The sequence below is a fragment of the Rhea americana genome, unplaced genomic scaffold (assembly GCF_003343005.1).
Source record: "Rhea americana isolate MKP2758 unplaced genomic scaffold, rheAme1 scaffold_84, whole genome shotgun sequence".
Lineage (NCBI taxonomy): Eukaryota > Metazoa > Chordata > Aves > Rheiformes > Rheidae > Rhea > Rhea americana.
The window spans coordinates 2,740,476-2,745,095 of NW_028187023.1; positions in this window are offsets into that span (position 1 = coordinate 2,740,476).

Here is a 4,620-nt window from a genome sequence, read left to right on the forward strand (position 1 = left end):
TGTGTGTGTGTGTGTGTGTATTTCCTTTTTACTATAGTTTACCAGAATGTATTGGCATATAAAGACAGTTTTTACTGTGACACAAAACTATGACAATACTTTGTTACTGCTACTCAGCTTAGCACCCTAACAGCTCATTAAATGCAATGCATTGATGGGCATGGCTTATACTTTCTTTGCTAAAAACRCCAATGAATTGTGTCTTACCAGATTAGGGAACTGCCTTTGAATCCCTAATAGTCTCTAAAAGGAGGTACTACCACATGCTGTGCTTTGGTGTCTGCTGGTGTTGGAGCCTGTCTGAAATAGGCAGCTGTGTATGTCATGTTGGCACACCATTACTGTGTTCCTCAAAGTGATATGGTTGCATTCTCAGTGCATATGAGCAAAGATCCAGTCTAGGCAAGAACACAGAAAATGACTGAATCAGTTTACTCCAAGTATAAGTAATTAATACTCTTTTTACTTGAAATTTCTTCAGCAACAGAGAATGATGTTGAGACATTTCTGGATGGGAAATGACGAATTTTCATCTTCTTACATCTTTTCCACAGATGGGCTAAGAGAATGCTAGTTTCTCCCTTGAATGAAGGGTCGATATTGAATTCAAAATATTTTTTTCAAAAGCAATGCATCAGAAAGTTCTGATATTAGAGAAGGGGTTGAGAAAAGGGAACTCTGACTTGCCTCTGCCAATATTTTGCTGTAGGGCACTTGACAAGTTTCTTTTCTTTTCCCTGCCTTAGCCTAAAACTAGGATAAAATGTCTGGATTACCATGGGATTGGGGCTTACACACTAATTAGCATCTCACATGCCCAACTACTATTATTTCCTGTAGTTGCTTTTGTTCTCCAGAGTGGTCTCTTCAATTCCCACAGGATTTCGGACTGTGGAAATGCTCKCAGTGTACATTCAAATAAAACAAAAATTGCTGTAGCAATTTTAAAAACATTTGTTTTAGGTCTCTAGCGAGCAAGTCCAGACTGGAATCGGAAGCAGAGTGTTGATAGTAATTTGTAATTGAATRAAGGGTTGAAATATGCATATTGAAATTCTTGGAGTTGTTGAGCACGTATTTCTTATCTCTCAGGATGGCTGTTTGGAAGCCAAAAAGGGAATTAATTTCCTTCTTGTGGATACCTATAAAAATGTTCTGCTAAATAGGGTAAAGATTTCTTGGTGATGCCATTACTTTTCAGCAGCTAGTGCCTTTTGTGCTGGATACTTGTCTCACTGAATGTAGAATTTTTTGTGATAGATAAGGACAGCACTATGATGAACCTGTTTAAGTGCAGTTTATGAATTCTGGTTAACGTTAAGAAAATAATGTATGTAAATATTTCACTGTAGATGGGGTTGGCCAGGTGCTGTCAGAGCTCTGTCATGTCAGCCAAGCAGAGATATGTTAAGCTTTGATGGCACACATGTACTTGGAGACATATGCAGAACACATGTATAAATGTCCCAGATTTCGAATGCTGACTAGGTTATTTTAAAAGAGATAAAGAGAAGAGCTTTTCTTCATCTCTCCCTGTCTTTGCTGCTTTTTCTCTGCTAACAAAGGCCCTGGGGAACTTGTGTTGGCAATCAGTTTGGAAAAATTTACCTGGACTTCAAGAGCCTCTTYTCTTCCTTTCCTTTTTTCTTTTTCTTCCTCCACCTCCTCATTATTTCTCCAAATCTTAGCAACTGGTGGAGACATGTAATTAAGATTAATTGTGATTGCTGTGTCATGCACCTGTCCCCACACTGACACGGCTGCTGGGTGCCTCTGGCTCGCATACCACTGCTGCCTGGGAGCACGAACGGGCACACCTCAGAGTGAGAAGTCTAAAGTCTAAATATTTTGCTCCTCTCAAAGTCCCCACAGCCCGATGCCAGACTCCTGCTGCTGGCACTGTTTGCCACCGAGCAAAGGCGAGTGACTCCTGCCTCTGTGGCTGCGGGTGGTTCGTGGCAGGAGATGGGCAATCTCAGCTGGTCCCCCAGAAGAACCCTCCGTATAAAGATCAGGTCAGGCCCTCTTTTCAGCTCCTGGCAGAAGTGGAAGGATGTGGTGCTGGGCTAGCACGTGGCGCTGTGTACGCCAAGCAATAGCCCAGTGCCATAGCGCTAGGAACCGGGGGGGTTTAGTTGGTGAATCTAGTATGTAGAACCAGCAAGACGCTCAGCAAGGAGTGGAAGATGCACTTCAGGAAACACGGAAGTGAGGAGGTTGCGAATGGTCGGAAGGGCATTTTCACGACGCAGCAGCCTTTCTGCTGCGTTAGCAGAGCCTCCGACCGTGGACACCCACAGGAGGCCACGGTCTGTTTCTAATRGGATGGATGTCAAAGACCATAAAGCCTTGAATTAATCAAAGTTTTCAGCTCGCCACAACAAATTCAGCTGATGATACTGGCAGCTTCCTGTTGCTCACGGTGAATGCCAGCTTCAAAGAGCATTTCTGGCATTCTCTGAGTGCTCTGCATATTGCTACTAGATCAGACATAAATAATATTCCCCTGTATCCTGGGTAACCTCRAACTGTTGTCACTTATTTCCTCATCATAGCTGTTTAGCAGTTTACCCTCAGCAGTGGTAAGTGTATACAATCTGTGGTAATCATGAGGATTAACATTAATTGGTGCTAAAACACCTTGTTTTAAAGGAAAGGACTTTTGGCTTGATATTTTCAAATTAATAGTCAATCTGTTTAATTAATAGACTGGCTTAGTGGGAACCTGTTCCCTGCCTGTGTGCTTTGTACTCAGATGTATACCAGTAAGAAACTGAGTTACTCATCCTTTCTTTAAAGCACAAAGATCTTTTCAAATTCTTTGAAAACTCTGTGCTTTGCTGAATCTTACCTACAGGGTGCTCTGCTAACTCTTCTTCAGAAATGAGGTTCACAAACTGCCTGAATTCTCTTTGCAGTTAGGGAAGGAATTATTTTATGTGATGTGATTTGCTTTAAACCATGAGAATTTTAACTCTAATTTAAGGCTATATGACTGTGCAGCAAGAGAGGGAGTAGAATTCGCCTTGTAATAAGACTAAAGCAATATAAACAAGCCCAACCCATTTGGGGTTTTGAGGTAATATAGATGTCAAATACTTCTTTCAATATCTCTAAATTTTCCAAAGAATGAGACATTTTCCTCCTTTATAAATGTATTTATAAAAGGTCCCATCCTCTTTCACCTAAACTCACAATATATATTACCTATTGGTCTGTCCTGGATCCCCATAATTAATTATGTTTGAATTGAAATTAATCTCYGGTGAAACATCATCTAATTCATTGAAATGCTATAAGCACCTGTATCATAACCCAGCAAAAAACTTCTACTGCAGCACAGTTTCAGGAAGCTCCAGGTCTGGCTCCCCTATTACTTGGAATATGGATGTTCCCAATAAAAAGCAGCCTGAAATAGCCAGAAAAGGCAGTGCTGTAGCCTTAGAATGAAGTATGCCCCAAGATTTTTTTCCCTCTCCTTCTGAGCTCCTGTAGCAGCTRTGCTCCACCTAAATGGGAGACTGTATTTGAGTTTACCTTCTGTTATGCTCTTGGGTGTTATAAAGACCTCCTTTGAAAGGCCACCCCAAGAAAAACTGATACTTCCCTGGCGTTTGCACGGGGGATTGATCTGAGGTCTCATTTATGAATGAGTTGAGCATGTGCTGCCATGTTCTTCTGAGCCATGCTGAGGACCTTGCAGCCTGCRGCCAGCTAAAGGTGTTCTTCAAACTACGTTTAGACAAGAGGGGCTATAAGGGGTTTTCAGCACTGATTATGGTAATTTTAGCAAACAGGAGGTTTAGTATTTGATCTCTGTTCAATTGATATAAATGAAAAGGTTGCTGTTCACTCCAGTACACTTTGGATSAGGCCTTCAGAATGGTTGAATCAGCCGGAAATCAATGTCAAACAAGTGGAAATCATACCTGTAGAGAAGCTGAATGAAACTTCAGAAAACAAACTCCACTTCTTTGCAGCCTCCCAACAGGAAAAGTAATGCCAAACAATTCTAATTTTAATCACAACCAGTAGGGAATAATCTCTGGGGCCTGATGTACTTTATCCTGCTCAGATAATAACAGTGATACAATTGCAGTTATGGTGATAATGCTCAAAATTCATTTGCGTAATCTTGAGTTGTGGTGATTTACTCTTTGGTAATTAGCTTGCTGGAGTCTTAGGGATGGAATAATCTCCCCTATTTACATAATCAAGGCATCTACGACTTTAGAGCAGGGCATGCTACCAGCAGATGGCCATAGCACGTGTGTTAGGTTCTCCTAGCTTTTGTAACTCATGTTGCATGCAGTGTTGGCACCTTTTAGCCTATAGCACCAATTCACTGTCTTCTACTAAGTATAAATGACATTAATATAGATAACTCTTCCTTAGTGCTCTGTGTTGCTGTCAGCCTGCTAAAAGCACATTCAGAGACAGCCATGTACCTCTTTTGTGGCTTAACTGGTGCTGTAAGAAGCAGGATTTGTGGAAATCCAGCAAAGCATGGAATCGCCTCCTCACCACAAAAGGAGAAGGAGAAGGAGAAGGAGAAGGAGAAGGAGAAGGAGAAGGAGAAGGAGAAGGAGAGGGAGAGGGAGAGGGAGAGGGAGAGGGAGA